The following is a 17,531-nucleotide window of genomic DNA, read 5'->3' as shown; positions in this document are numbered from 1 at the left end:
GAAAAGTCGAGTAATACGCATATATAATACGCACATAACGTTATTTTTTGTAAAGCTAACAATGCGCTTTGCGATAAATCAGTGTTCGGCTGTGGTGATAAATGCGGCGTTCCCGCTCTTTTTAGACATTGATAGGGATTATTGTTTGTGGTATATGTTTATGGATACGATTTATACGTAGTAGTGTAATATGTAAATATAGGGATGTATGTTACAAAAACATTTATTAAAGTCACGTATGATAGGTGACTCGATTTATTAAATAATACAATTTCAAATTGATTTGTCCTTCTGAAAATATATTTTTCTTGCAATGAAGAATATAAATATATGCATACATTTTAGTTTCAATTCTTTATCCTTAGTTTCAAATAGTCCCTGTCAATTAGCGGTAATTAGGTATCTAGCAAGGTGCTTTTGCTACATAATGAAGATTTTATAATCTTCTCTTACAGGTAATACTTAGTTGTATTAATTTTTAACCTTGGGACCTAATTCAAAAATTCAAAATTCAAAAAATTCAAAATTCTTTATTTGGAACAATAAAAACACAGATACAAAAAACTTTATGAACGATGGCACCTATAAAATCTTAAAAAAGCTGTGGCACAGATGCCAACGCCCGCCTCCATAAATTAGAACTAAGTTCCAGTGACTAACATTTTTACAGTAATAATTCCAAAAGAAAAACACAAGAAAACAATAAAAGTAAGTAAGACGATTACACAAATTTAAAAAGATAAGATAAGATTACACAAATTACGTATAAGCCAAAGCTAAATATGAAATGCATTTAATGCATCTGTTTCATTGATCGATTTTCTTTACAGATAGGTAATAGATATTTTCTATGTCCTACCAGACCGGACACTTTTTTGTAAATCTTCACTAGGAATCGAACCCAGAACTCCTCGGTAATACGCTCAAGCTTTAACCCTATAGCAATGAGGCGGTCAACAAAACATAAAAAGTTCTTAAGAATAATATATTTTTATTTAAATGTTAGTGACTACACATCCTATTGTTAGCAACAAAATTGTTATCACATCACTTAAAAGTAGTAAATCATACAACTATAAAGTCAGAGTTAATATGGGCTATCTTAGACGATAGATTGAAGGGTATTACCATAGCTTAGAGCTGTAATCCTCAATAAGTTGTTGTCTAAACAGACGGATAGTTTGCTTATCTTTGTTTATAGCTCACTAATTCTGAAACCACGTGAATGTTAATAAAAACAAACGAGCCAAGTTTCTTGTTTATTGACTAGACATTTATAGAATTTGAAGATTATGAACCAACTAACTTTCCACCCGGGGCTTCGCCCGCGTTTTCAAAGAAAAACCCGCATAGTTCCCATTCCCGTGGAATTTCCGGGAATAAACCTATCCTATGCGTTAATCTAAGTTACCCTCTATATGTGTGCTAAATTTCATTGTAATCGGTTCAGTAGTATTTGAGTGAAAGAGTAACAAACATACATACATACACATAAATGATAGGATAGGATTACCATAAATATTATTAGTTTAGAAATGTTTAATGAAATATAAAATGGTGTTTTAATAGACAATGCTTTGATAAGATTGTAAAATAATAAGGAAAATGTGAATGTGTTGATTATGATGTATTGTTGAGTGTACTGCTTTCCGTCAATATATCCCCTGTGGCAATAGAATGGTTTCGTTCCTACTTGCACGGCCGTCGACAACGCGTTAAGGTTGAAAATACTTTTTCTTCCTGGTGTGACGTAAGTGCTGGTGTACCACAAGGGGGCGTTCTATCACCTCTCTTATTTGCGATTTTTATAAATTGTGTTACCACAAGACTGACCTCACATTATCACCTATACGCTGATGATCTCCAAATTTATTCACAAGCCACTTTGACTGATTTACCTGAAGCTGTGTACTGTATAAATCGTAACCTCTCACACATATCCGATTGGAGTAAATCTTTTGGACTGAGTTTAAATCCTTTAAAATCTCAAGCAATTATATTTGGCAGTCAAAGTCTCCTTTCTAGGATTAATTGGACGACTCTGCCACCGATTGCACTCGATGGTACTACTGTTCCTTACAGTAAATTTGTTAAAGATCTCGGTATCATACTAGATGAAACTTTGTCATGGTCTCATCAGATTAAAAACATAAGTTCCAAAGTATTTGCTGCCGCCTCTAGTTTGCGTAGAATGCGTAATTTGCTTCCCATTCCCACCAAAATTTTGCTGGCCCAATCCTTACTTCTGCCAATCCTTGACTACGCTGACGTATGTCTTACTAATCTAACTCAAGAACAACTTAATAAACTTGAGCGGTTACAAAATTTTGCTGTGCGGTTCATTTATGGTCTGCGCAAGTATGACCATGTTTCGGAATTTCGGTCAAGACTTCAGTGGCTCCCCATCCGCCTCCGCCGGAATACACATATCCTTGCCTCTCTTTATTCCATTATCTTTAATCCCACATCACCTTCCTACTTAAAAGCTAATTTTGAATTCCTCGGCACTAGGAATACGAACTTACGATCAGCTGAAAATCTTACCCTTCATATACCTTCCCATTCTTCCAATTTCTTTCATTCTTCCTTTTCCGTTCAAGCAATCCGGTTGTGGAACTCCTTACCAGTCACGATAAGAAAAGCACAGACCCTTCACTCCTTTAAAAGTCAATTGAAGAACCTTCGCACGATCACTGACAAATCGTTAAAATAAATCTAAATTTAAGTTTTTCCTTCTATATAATTTTAATCTTATTGTAATATTAATGTATCAACTTATGTGTCCTTCATTATGTATAATACTTTTATATGTTTATTCTTTCTTCTTTCCTTGTCTTACTCTACTCTTTAATTCTTGCTCACTGTATCTTTATCTACATCGAGTTGCTTGGAAGAAATCGCTCACGAGCGATAAAGCCGCTCTTTGTACATCTCTACTATAAGCTATCTTAACTATGTAACTTTATCACTGTGTATATGTACAATAAAGAGTATTTCATTCATTCATTCATTCATTCATTCATTCATTCATTCAATGTGAAGTTATTTTATTCAAGATTTGAGTAAAGCCTTCTTTTTGATTATATTATCTAAATATCGTCGAAATAATTTGTTCCGATAGGAAAGAAATAAACTTAATAACAAAGGTATTCAAAATGCTTTTTTTTATAAAAATGCAAACAGATATTTCGCATCTTTTGAAAGGGTTTCAATGAAATTTGATACAAGGATCTAAATTGCGATACAAACTAGTTTTAAAAGCTTGTATTCCAGTGATAGCGATGACACTTATACAAAATAAGGAAAGCTATATGTCCGTATTTATGCAAAATGGAACCACTTGACAAATTTCGTTTTTTGCTTTTATTGAAGAACTAGCTGTTGCCCGCGACTTCGTCCGCGATTACGTCGTTTTTCGTCATTCGTCGTTTAAAAAAATACGTGACACTTTATTTTTGAATGTTCTTAATTGTCTCTTATAAAATTTAACTAAATTAAAATTGAACACTGATAAGAAAATCTTAAAATCGGAGGAAATCGAAAATCTGAGGAAAACATGAATGAATGTGATTTAAATTCTACATTACTTAGTATTTCAAATAATAATCTAAATTAAATGTAGATTAACAGTTTGAGCGCACCGTTATAGAATATATTGTACCTAAGTATTAAATTACGTTAGTTTACATAGTAACAAAACAAAAACACGATGACTTTCTTTCGCGCTCGGTACCACAAACTAAGCATATTAATGGTACGTGGCCCGCGTCACTTGACCCCCCGCGAGTTCCCCTCCGTTGCTATGCGAAAAAAACATTCGTCGCCCTGCTGTAGAAAAAATTGTAATACTGTGGCCTGGGCGTTATAACACGCCCAGGAAGTTCCTGAGTGCCGATAGACGTCCGTCTATCGGCATTTATAACAATTTTATATTAATATCACCATTCACCATCTTGAGGAAAAGCTTCTAATGTCGATTTAAAACTGCATACATACGAATTAACCTGATGAAACATGTTCTAAAATTGTCCTTACTCCACTTTAAAGCATTACAAAAATAACATACTACGTTAATATCGCCTATACAGAAGATGATCTGTAATCAATTGTGAGGTTATAGGTAAGCAAACCCACTTTTATATTTGTCGGACCCCACCACCGAATTCGTAGATTGATCTTCTATGTTTACCTCTAATCTAAGTCATTAAGACTATGTCGAAATCTGTCTGCAGTAAGAGGGGCCTCTCGCTATTCGTCCGTTTCCAGAGACCGAATAGTTTCAATTCTTAATCTTTCATTAAACAAACTTATTAATCGTTTTTGTCTCAATTAATTGTAATATTCGCGTCCTTACTCTAGTCATTGCTTATGCTCATGTTCATCTTCAAGAGATCGAATAATATTATGGTGCACCCTATCATTTGTCAAACGGTCTTCATATTGAGTAAAAGTTTCAGATTCTCGAGATAAAATATGACGGCCGTGATCAGCTGTGAGACATTATACCCTCTCAGTGAAGGTTTCGGTCTCACGGGATAGTACATGCCGTTCGCGGTCAGCTGTGAGCCGCAATTCTCGTTGTGAAGCGGTTTCAGGTTCTCGGCATAACACATGTTGTTTTCGGCCTATAGTAAGCCTCTTACCTCTAACGATTCTTGAGAACTCTTATTTCTCATTTTCTTAGCTTTGCTCGATTTTCGAGATAAAGATTTTTTAGGTGGCACTGATGCATGAAAATAAAAATTGAGTTGAAACGGACTGAGAGTGTTATAGACAAATATAATCAGAAAGCTTCGAACTCCTAAGCTATCGGAAGTTACACGTGTTATTGTGAGTCAACCATAAAAGATATACATTTATGATGTCGGGAGATATTTTTTATATGTATAATAAGGAGAACATTTCTTTCATACAATATGGTTTCTGTGTAGCTTTAACTCTACTTTTACTGCTCTGCTCAGGAATATGTAAAATAATTGTACCAAGTTTCGTTTAAATCCGTCGAGTAGTTTTTGTTTCTATAACGGTTATACGGACAGACAGACGGACAAAAATTTTACTGTTTGCTTCGTTGGCATCAGTATCGATCCCTAATCACCCCGTGATAGTTATTTAGGAAATATATTTCATGTACAGATTTAATATATAAGTATACATAATATATTTAGATTCCAATTTCCATGTAACGTTAAATTCGACTATACAATAACCAACAGACAACGCAGGTTACTCTCGTTTCCGTAAGTTGAGGCGGCTACATATTCGGTCCTCATAACTTCACTTTTAGTGAACGAAACGACAGCGCGGTTTAATTCGATGCCAATACCATCAGAAAAAAGGAAATATTTTTAATTGTGAAAAAATATTATGATTTTAACACTATTTTAATATAATATATATGGCTGTGAGTGTGTAAAAATAAATCCAGCTAGTTTCACATCACACTTATGTTTATAATTAGCTATACGACATGAAAATATACATATTAATTACCAAGCAATAATCATACAGGTAAATACTGAACAAAAGTATTAACAGTCAAAGTTTATTTTTACTAACATTTAACAACATGTAAATGATGAAGAAATAATAATTAAGTATCAACGAACTAACCTTTTCTATAATACTTAACACAGCACATTTTTTAAATTATCTTGCTCAACTCTGCTCAAAAATTTGAGGGTTTTGTTGGAACTTTAATGTGTCAAAACTATGATATATCTAAACTACGATACAACTTGCATGCGGAAATGCTCATTACAATCTGTGAATTTAAAGAATAACTAACAACATAGTATTCAATTTTATTGAGCTGATGAATATATTTTGCCTGGAAAATCACCGCCGCCTAATAAATATACTGTGTTTTCTTATATCTTAATCGTAACATAATTTCTTTTATCTACTAAATTTTAATAAATAAGTTCTCTTTGTTATTTTCATCTAAAAATGAGCTTGAGCTTATATTAGGCAAAAGTATACATTAAAATTTCAGGACCGCACCTTAAATGGGGCGCTTGGAAAATATGCCTACGGGTTATTAATAGAGAAATGATACTCAAAAAAGTTATGTTGGTTCCATTTTATTTATAAAATATAATGAAAATGGGCAAAATTATAAAACATATTATGTAAAATGATTAAAAATAAATAAATGAAGCAACTACGATTCAAAGAAAACATCTTTTTCAGTGTGAAAATGCTCTATGCAATCCTGGATGATGAGTATATCATGTACTCTCATCCCAGTACGGTCGATAGCCATAACGATAAATATTATAATCAGATAACAGCAAAGTCAGAATAAAAATCATAACTTGTACAGTTGTGAGTGCAAAATTTATGTTTCATTTGGCAATAACATTTTTTTCGGTACTAAAACGTAGTACTTTGATATGTGGTTGGCTGCCCCTTCTCTCCTTCCTGAAAATTAACTTCAGTCAAAAATTGACGAAGCGGATGATTACTAATTTCCACTTAATCCTCGCTGCCACTATCTTCATCATCAAATCATCAATTTTCAAGTGGTGTTGTAAAATTGTCAGCAGAAATCGTCTTCCAAAGGCGATATAATTTTATGAACATTGAATCTGTAAATAAAAAATCAAAAGTTAACTGTAAATCTATAAAAAAAGCTACTTACAAATAAAATTTTATCAACAAACTACTGTTCCCAACGCACCTCAAAATCTTGTAAAAGTCAAAAAGAATTCATCATTTTATTATTTCATTCTAAAAGTGTAATATAAAACCTTTATAAAACCAATAAAAATGTTGTGTGGTTTTATGAAACCACGGTAAAAGTGAAACTTAGGCACAAAATTATCGTATTTGTATGATAATTATCCTACGGTTCGACCGTCACGCGACATGCGCTACACAGACCAAAAAGTTTGAGACGATGTAATAAAAGTTTCACTTTAAAAAACATGAATTGCTATCATTATAAATAATAAATACCTATAAAAGTAACAACTTACCTTTTGTGGGAACGCATGGTGAAAATTCACAAAACACAAAGATTGAATTTGATATTTTTGGTTTTATGACATTCAAATGCTTTATAAATATAAATTTATAAAGAATAGAAACATTCGATCACGAAATTATGTGGGTTCGAGTCCCGCCTCGTGATCGAATTTTTTCTATTCTTTATAAATTTATAAAACACGAAGATTAAAAAATAAAAATGTACCTAACCAATGAACACAATCAATATTAGATTAATTGTAATATTGCTCTGAGATTGTAATGGTGTCTAGTTTGACTTAAAATAATAAACATCTACCCTCACTTTTAGTATATTCACACGAAATATAAGCGCACCTTATAGGGAAGGGAAGATATGGGTTAAAGAATTAAATAAATAACATGATTATATTTAAATTATTAATTTTCAACAGTATTTTCAGTAGTGTTAACATGTAAATTGCTTTGATTTTTACGAAATCTCATAGATGGCGCTGTTTCAAATTTGTCTTTATACTACTAAATTCATTAAACTGTTTCTCTGCCCAAATTACGTAAATGACATAGTTTTTATTTTGTAAAGCTAGATAATAGCATGGCTTACTCGAAACCAACATTTAAACATGAGTCTTTACATTGTACGCTGTCGTAGTACACGGAATATGTAAGAAAAAATAAAGGTTCACAGCTTCTCCCGCGAAGGTGATATCATGATAATATGTTTAAACTATCCTCACCCGACCTCTTAGGAATATTCATGCAAAATTTGAAGTAAATCTATGCAGTACTTTTCGAGATTAGCTCGGTCAAACATACAGACAAACAGACAAACAGACAAACAGACAAACAGACAAACAGACAAAAATTCTAAAAACTATATTTTTGGCTTCTATATCGATTATAGATCATGGATTATGTATTCTTTTAAAAAAATATTCAATGTACAGTTTTGACTTTCCTACGATTTTATTATATGTATAGATACTCATCCAAAAGTGGTCTAAATTCTTATACAAACAAGAACCACATGATTTTTACGTTGGAAACAAGGTATACTAAAAGCAGAAAGGAACCACCAGCAACAACGAATAATACCATATTAAGCAAAACCGAACCACAGCACCACGGGACTGCTTTGTTCAAACAAATAAACGATATTACTATCATGTCATTTTATACAAAACAGATCCACACCTACTTGGTACCATTATACATTACACATATTTCTATTAATAACAATTATTTTTAATACACAAAATGGAACCAGGTTTCTGTGGTATGGTTATGCGTAAAATAAATACATAATTTAATTGTAATTTTTTATTGCAAAATAAAACCACAAGCATTCGGTTCTATTATGCATAAATAAATATTGTAAAACATTCTGAAAACCATCATCGCTATATGGAACCAAATGCCTTGACTTGTTACAATGCTTCTCATCTTTAAACAACGTATTTCATTACTTAAGTGCAAAACTCCGATTTTTTAAGTAAAACGTCGAACATCTGTCAATATAGGTGACATTCAGCGAAGTAGTTCGAATACGCGACGGTGTTTTTTTCCTCCGCGAAGTAAGTTCTATTGTTTTTGTTAATTATTACCTTTCAAATTAAATGTGAAAATGTTTAGTAATAAATAAATAAGCAAGCAATGGGTAAGAAAAGCATTGGAGACGAACACCGAAGATAATAATGAAGATACAACGGGTAAGTAGTTTTATTTAATGCATTTAAGTACTTATTGAATCTGAGATGCAGGTACGCTTTATCCACTTTTGATTCATTCCCGATTGTGGTGTGATTTTAAGAAGATAGTTCATTAAGTAAGTACAAGAGGAATCCTCTGTGGATTTACGTATTTTAACGACAATGTCGTTGTTCACGAAGGCAAGTCGAATTAAGAGTCATTTTGTTACGATTCATCTGTCATTGTGAGATGAAACTACTAAAGTCTAAACCCCGTTTTAAAAATAACTGTCGATGATCTAGGTACCTACCTACTATTTTGGTAAAATACGTTTAGATGTATTTCTGATGCCGCTGTAACAACAAATACTAAAAAACAGAATAAAAAAAGACGTGTGGCACTCGGGGACTGCCGCGGTAAAGCTATTGCATAGCATGCCTTCAAGCCACACCTCCGAGCCCGTCGGAGTGAGGTTTTTTCGTAACGAAATTTCTCGATTCGGTCCCCGCGCTCAAGGCCCGCGATAGAAGCTATGCAATAGCTTAATAAATATTTAAGAAGCTCCCATACAATAAGCCGTGATTTTTTCGGCGTTTTTATAGATAATGGTACGGAACTCTTCGTTGCGCGAGTCCGACTCGCACTTAGCCAGTTTTTTGTACATGGCGCATGTACATACAACATACTTAGTCGTCTAGTAGGGACACGGCTTTATAAGAACTAATAATATTTTGCTGTCGCCATATACCTACCTACGTATAAAAGCCACGCGGCTTTATTATTTTGATTTAAAGCTTTTTTCTTTTTATTACAGAAGATAACGAAGAACCTTATACGTCGCTGCCTCTGGAGAAGCTTTCTTCACCTTCTAGCGATATTCAGTCCATATTACATCTCATTCCACAAGATGCACAGTTTTTATAACGGTCTCATTAGTGATGATGCAATAGAAGACCACATAGATGGACTAGACACGGTGGATTTCGAAATCCAATTTGATGATAACGTCGAATAAACGTCCTATATAAGTATTATTTTATGTATTTTATTAATAAAAAGCTTTAATTACGATATTATAAATACATAGTTTCATTTATATCATGAAATCCCTGGGAATTGGGATGTGGTTCCTTTTTGTATAAGAGAAAACCTATCAATTGATAAATGTTAAAAGGAACCACATGCACATTTTCTTAATTATCTAGAAAGTTTAAGAATATTCAGAGAAAATTTATATACACATACTTAAATAAGTAATTTATCAATGAATTTAAATAAAATAAATTTTAATAATTTTACTTCATCTAACAGAGCTGCAAATATTTTTGTAAATCCTTTGATATCTCAGAAGTGCGTTTTTGCTGGGTGGTTCCTTTTTGCTTAAATACGGACATATAAATTAATTGTTGGGTTTTTAAAATAAATTAGTGTGGTTATGAAATAGAATAACTTTTTTATACTTATAGGTATAACATGTACATGTTAGGTGGGCAGATTTAATGTTGACTCATTCTAGGTATATGGTATTAAATAATAAAATATTTTTAGGTATAATATATCTATTGGATTGAAAAAAATTAAAAATTCCCTAATTTACTGATATGTCTTGATTATGTACCTACTTTAACAAAATAACAACCTTACCTCTACCTAATACCTTTATGGCGTGCCTATAAGGAACAGCTTGTGTATATCTTGAAAACATAGTTTTCAAGCTTATGTAATTGAAAAAAAAAAGTTAGATCACGCTGTATTACATAGGATTATCATACTAGGTAAACTGTGAGTATATTACCCAGTATTATGTACACTTTTGATCAAATTACACTCGAGAAAGGATACATTTTTAAAATGATTTATATGATGATTTTTTTTATATTTAATAATGAACTATTTAATTTCGGCACAATTTCTCTAAATAATATTTACAAATAATATCTATGAAGCTCTACATAAACTCGACGGGTCAGCCCGCTGTGATATTATATAGCAAGTTATACCAAACCGCCATACATTTGTACAGCCAAAATAAGATATTCAAACCGAATTTCCGCGGGCAGGGCAATGAAAGGCAATATCTTTAAAGGGAAATCGCAAAGAAAGTATACAGTCGCGTAACCAAAACAATCGATTCAAAATCCAGCCCATTTGGACTCCATCCATGTCGTTAGTGGAATAATTTATTATTATGGCTGCCACTTGAAAATCTTTTTTTATTTTACATCCCACAAAAGAATGTTTCGACACGATTGATGGTGACTTCACTGATCACGCAGAATTCGACGTTTTTATTGCTTTTTTCTTAAATTTTGCGATTTCCCTTTTTTGGGGAGTTTAATAACCTCTAGGTTAGCGATACCTAGATACAAATTAATTTATTCGCTTATAAATTATGAATATTTATTAGAGTAATTATAATTTTATCGAAAGAGGCGTTCGAACTTAATAACAGAAAGAAATTAATAATAAATATAAATATTTTAAGTTATTTTGGTTATGATAAAATTAAATACTTGGTTCTTATCTAGGGACTAGGAATACGTTTAATGGTTAGCCAAGTGGTTCTTAATTTGTATACAATTCTCATTTAATTACTTATGTCTGCAAGAGGAGCTCTAATGCTTAAATAAACGAAACTAGCATTTATATGTATACTAGGTTTCCGCCCGCGGCTTCGCCCGCGCTGTCAAAGAAAAACCCGCATAGTTCCCGTTCCCGTGGGATTTCCGGGATTGCGTCATTTTCCCAGGATAAAAAGTAGCCTATGTCCTTTCTCGGGTATCAAAATATCTCCATACCAAATTTCATGAAAATTGGTTCAGTAGTTTAGGCGTGATTGAGTAACAGACAGACAGACAGAGTTACTTTCGCATTTATAATATTAGTATGGATGATAAGAGTATGAAAGCGAACTCCGGAATTCACTTGTCGATTATGGGCCTAATTCATTTCAGAATTGTTTGGTTTTTCGTAATAGGAAGTACGTTATAAGTCTTGTACTTCACTAAGACTTAATATTCACGGCTGGGTAGAGACAACTATAAGTGGGCTATTGTTTTTAACGTAGGTTTTTGTCAGATATAGGTTGCATTGATAGCTATCTTGTGTTTCAAGGAAACAGTCGATCAAGTGTGAGCTTGATTTAATTGTCAGCAAATTTGAATGGCAACAACGTTTAAGGATATTCATTTGATATTAATCTCAATCACTACCGAGTATTTAAAAAAAGAGTCACTCTCAAACTCATACATTTATTAAAATTCTTTTGAAACTTTTAAATTTTCATAGGTACATAAAAAAGTATATAAGTACTACCGCTTTTAAAAAGAGCCGACAAAAACTCTCCTACAAAAAACTACTATCCCATCCTCCTCATATTACTCTCATTAAGTCCCATCACACAATACATAGAAGGCTACAATAGAATTGGACACATGTTCAGGAGGTGTCCGATAATGTCCGTTTAATGGTGTCACACGGTCGACACCGCTCTTGGACACCGGCCAAGAGTGAATTGTAACTCTCAGGACATCGCTATATTTCTACAGCGCCTTTATCTCCCCAAAATCCCACTGTAATGACCTACTAATGGTGTGCTTAATCTGGATGGATTTTATTGTTTTGCGGTTAGCCTGGTAAGGCGTCTTGTATGTGAAATCAGTATCCTATTTTCTTATATAATATATATTATGTATGTAATTTTTATGGCGATCTAAATAATTAAATTAATTGTTTATATTGTTTAAAAGGCGATAAATCCATACACAGATACTGATACTATCAAATAACATGTATTTAAATATTATAATAGTATAAGACGTGGCTGTATTTTCGATTTATTATAATTCTAGAGGACATTAAATTGCTAATTTCCGATAAAGTCAAGTTATCTTTCACACCACGTTTGCTCCGACTCAAAGTAATAAGCCTTGCTGAAAGTTGGAACGCGCCGAAAGGTTGCGACAAGTTGAAACTAAAAGAAAAAGTTAAGCTGACGGTCCTGCCTCCTGCTTTCCGACATGATGCTCTTTTAAAAGTTATTATTTTATTTTTATAGAAACCTCCACCTGCAGTTTTTTATTGACACTGAAGTGAGTTAATTTTAAGATATGGATTTTCATTATTCATTCATTTCGACAGTTTCGTGTGCAAAATTCTTCTTTTGTGTAGATTTTCAGGTAAGATTCAAAATTTAAATGTAAGTCCATTTTATCAATTCTCTGATGTAAAAAAAAATAGCTCGTATGTAAAGGCTTAAAAATAATAGAGCTTATTTTATCTCCTAAGTTTTACGCAGCATAATATACAACAGTTTCAAAGATTGTTTTTTTATCCCTTTCTTCTCATTTCTACAAGCAACAACGTGCCACACTGAAGCGTGACAAAGTACAGCTTGTTATTTATATATTTATAAATCCATCCAACTTCACAAAGGTTACATTTGCATAACCCTTTGCTAACTCAAAACATGTTTAAATAGTCGTTATGTATCCTCCAAGATTTTTAGGTAATATGTTAGAATAACATTTTTCTAACCCGTTTCTGACAAAGATTTTCGATTAGCATAGTAAAATATTCAGGGACCCAATATGTACCGGGTCCAATAGAAGCCAACTTGTCCTTTGGGACATAGACAATTTAGTGACGCTATTTATGAAATAATACATAATATATTTGGATAAATATGCAAATGTTTTATATGAAATTGCAGAATATTGGACGCAGGAAATCTCCCAAAATATAAATGGCTCGTGTTTTGCGATATGTTATGCATTTTGATTTGTAATTTTGCATTAGATTGGGTTTTAGTAGGCATTTGGAATCATTAGTATTTTTTGTGGGGTGGTATTTGCAAACTACCTAATGATAAAACTGCGATAAATGATAATCATTAATAAGAAAAACGAAGTTCATGTAAGTTTAGCAAATTCGACAAAATAGGATTAATGTGAAATTAACTGAAATAGTGTCAAGTGAATAATAATGTCCTACAAAGCAACTAAAATCTTAAAACACTCCTCTTTATAATTTATAGGTAAAATATCTTCGTATAAACATATTATGTCTTAAAAGACGATATTATTTTTAGTACCTACCTACTCGGAATTGAACCCATCCGAAATCATTTATAGCTTCAAATTATATGGATTTTTCTTGTTATTGAAATAAAGGAACAGCGAATTTTTTTTTGATATTCTACCTTAGGTATACTTATTTAAATAATAATCAAAGTGCGATTGTATGTTTTGGAAGCAAAAGTCGTCTAAAATAAAAGCTTTTTCACATAACTTAGACGAGTCAGGTCTTTTTATTTGCAGTTTACAGCTCTACGTGCTGCATTGTACCAACATTGTATCTTTGTATTTTAGTTATGTTTAATATTGTATAATATATATCATGCAATATAATAAATTACTATGCTGTCTTTTAGCAGTATTCCTTCGTGTGGGAAAGTGATGGCGCTAAACGATCTGTATAGCGCTGTCATGTTTCCACACTGGAAATAATATTGCTTTATCATGGTAAGGAGGCAAGGTGAACGATTAGTAATTAATGCAGTAGCACGTACATAGTTCACTGGTTGTAGGATCGCCCCGGCACTAATGAAATTTTTCTAACAATCTGTTCTTATATTAACGGAAGTCGTATACTTCCATGTTACTTGAACCTTGTTTCAAGCTTTTTTCTTATAAGACCTAATTCAGAAATCTTCAATCGTTATCTATGCTATGAGAACGCTAATGTTTTTAATCGACATTGTTTAGGCGTTTTGAAATTAACAATGGTGGTACTGGTGTAAAATAATTATAAGAATTAATGTGGGTTAGTAGGAACAACATTAACATAAAACAGTGACTTTGATTGTGAAGTCCCATGTCCCCTAGTGGATGCATAACACATCTGTTTCACTGATCGATTTTATTTAGGGACAAGTAGGTGAACAGCCTTCTGTGTCCTACATGACCGAGACATTTTTTTTCTTCGTCTCCACCCGGAATCGAACCCAGGACCTCTTGGTACCAAGGAGGAAGTCAAAGCGACTTTGATTGAAGGGTATAAAATATATTTTATTAGTTGCTGCTCTATGAAATATATTCATGAACTTGGATATATTATACGAGAGTGTTATAAAATTTAATTAAATTTTATAATCAATTACTAGCATAGTTTTCAGGTAAATGTTTATTAATTTGCATTTTTTCATGAATTATGAGGACAGGCTCGGCTACATTACACACATATTTGCATAATAAGAACGTTTTATGTTAATTTATCGGTCAACAGAATCCATCAAAATTATTAAAGTCTCTTGGGAAACGTTTAGTAAAATTCGTTATAAAATTAATTAATTCTCGCTGTAACTTTTAGAAGTATTCAAATTTGTTCAAATTGCTTCGGCTATGTGATGGATTTGGTTATGGATTATTTGCGTATTTTTCAATTTATCTCGAGTAGTTTCGGAGACGCCGAGATATTACAAGGATATTACCTAAATTGAAATAGCTTCTTTAGTTTCATTGCTTTATCATCAACCTTACCGCACACTGAAATCAATTATTGGCCCTTATTAAGAGGATATGGGTTCTGATTGAAGTAACCTTACTTATCTCTACGAGTGCGTGCTGCTATATTGCTGGATCGGCATTTTGTTAATTTTTGTGGGTAATCGCAGACATTGTTTTCGTTGTATGTTGAATACGAAGGTAGGTATGTAATTATATTTCGACGATTGCAGTTTTAGTTAAAATGACTATGAGAAATCCATGTTAACAATCTATGGTGCAAAATAATTAAGTGGCTAGATGGGTGAAATCAATTTTAGTAAAATCTTCTACATATAATAATAACCCACATTAATTGATCCCTCTTAAAAGCTCTAAAAACAAAGTCGAGTTCACGTTTTCATCAAAAACTTATCCGATTTTTTCCAATTACAACAAACGGTTCGTAATTCCGTGATTCTAAAAGCGTTAGCGATTACCTGTAGCTAATCAGAACTGCGAAGGGACGAACTGTGCCAATATAACTTTCCTTATTGGGCACAATAGCTAGAACGGAATCACTCAAACGTGTAATTAGAAATTTTGTTGGACTGCCAGTTGCGTAAGGTCTCGATTAAATGCGTGTGTTATTTTAATCTGTTGGTAAACTTATTTTTTTTTTCTTTGTATAATTTGATGATGGTATCGAAGAATGGAACGAAGAATTCAAACGACTTTCCTGAAAAAAAATATAAAGGGCTGTTAGGTAATCACCACTGACATATTTTTACACAGATATAATCTTGCATAGTTTACAACGAGCAAATGAACCATTTACCTTTTACGATCACCATAAAACTGTACCCACATTTGTCCTACACTTTACGACAGCTGACGGTGCTTCAGACATTAACGCACCGTTACATATTATGTATTCATACCTTTATAATTGATCTTACAAAGCAATTTCCCGGTCTAAGGAAAGCGGAAGATGAGAGACGGTCTTTATTGTGCTTTGACGCGAATAATTTCATTCAACTATATCGTTTCAGCTTTTTATGGCACGTTTTATTGTAGAATGAGCTGGTATAAAAATAAGTAGGTAATTAATAAACAAATGGCATGGTAATTTACCCGCCTACGAACTCACGTGCAAAATAAAGTATTTTTATCGCTAATGTGTTTCTCTGATTGTTGTCTTAAAAAGATATAAAACCGACTAGAACTCACTTTGATCGTGGGGCTTCATGGAATAGTATGTGCATTGTGCACGAGTCTGAATCAGATTAATTAGCGACTTGGATCTAATAACTTTTTAATCAGTGAAAGTTTTAGAGAGCATTTTACTTCTTTCTATGTTTAGTTTATAGAGAGATAATATTTATTATAAACTTTTGTTCTTGGAACATGTATTGTATGCATATCTTTTTTGCCCTGCATATCTTTTTATTTATATAATGTTTTTCTTCTAAACACACAAGATAGCCTTATTATAGCAGTATTTTTTGGTATCCAAGCCATATGCTTGTTTATAACATTGTGTAATTTGAATAGTAAAATTATGTTTTTGTTTATATTTCATGTAACAGGAACTTCCTATTAAACTAGGTCAAAACTTTTAAGGAAAGTGAAACAGGATAATTTATTTCGAAGTAACACATGTAGTATGTAAATTTCCTGGCGGATGAGCGAAGTTAAAGCCAGTTTCAGTTCGGAAGTGGAGGCTCAAGGATTTCAGGATACAGGGGATTGTCAGCGGATCCTGCGTATCGTTAATTTGATTGAATCCTCACGTTTTAGGTTGAGATCGTAGAAGACTTTTGTCTATTGCATTGAATACTTTATGGAACTGCAAAACTATTAGTATAGGTATCATCACTGACTAGTGGCATGCTAGTTGGTTAGGTGAAATTGTTATAAACCTATGTTGATAGATTGATTGATTTTTCCTGTTATTTTAAAGAAGCTTGCTGTAAGTTAAAATGTGTCTTGGTAGTTTGTGTTTTTATTTTTGTCACTGTAGAGAAAAAGACTAAAGACTAAGAAACCTCCACGCAATTTAAATCATCTCGGTACCATTTAGAGATTATATATACATAAGAAATACATATTATACATAGAATATTACAATCTTCTTTTTCTCACTGTATCACAGCTGTGGACCTTGAAGGGTTACATCAGATTCTGGGAAATATAGAATCTATTGTGCTCTTTTGTGTTTACCCGCAATTGTGTATAAAACTTCTAGGAAGTTGCTGAGTTACTAACGAGGTTGCTATAGAAAGCGTAGATTTGGAGGAGTTAATTATTATTTTTATATACAGTATATTGTTTAATTGTGTCCATTTTCATAACCGCAACCTTATAAATTATGAAATGTGTCTCCATCTG

At 32.6% G+C, this 17,531-nt stretch overlaps 1 long non-coding RNA gene across 1 annotated transcript; it reads left to right on the top strand.

Moving 5' to 3' along the window:
- The first annotated feature begins 8,543 nt into the window (after positions 1–8,543).
- Positions 8,544–9,693, top strand: LOC149906389 (uncharacterized). The gene is made up of 2 exons (XR_016456994.1): positions 8,544–8,678; positions 9,473–9,693. It is a non-coding gene; the product is annotated as an uncharacterized LOC149906389 (long non-coding RNA).
- Positions 9,694–17,531: the final 7,838 nt, after the last annotated feature.

The sequence above is a fragment of the Colias eurytheme genome, chromosome 8 (assembly GCF_061535395.1).
Source record: "Colias eurytheme isolate Ceu_HAF_F1 chromosome 8, ilColEury1 Martin Lab GWU primary, whole genome shotgun sequence".
NCBI classification, from domain to species: Eukaryota; Metazoa; Arthropoda; class Insecta; order Lepidoptera; family Pieridae; genus Colias; species Colias eurytheme.
The sequence above is the reverse complement of the archived record's forward strand: the minus strand, read 5'-3'. Positions and strand labels throughout refer to the sequence as shown.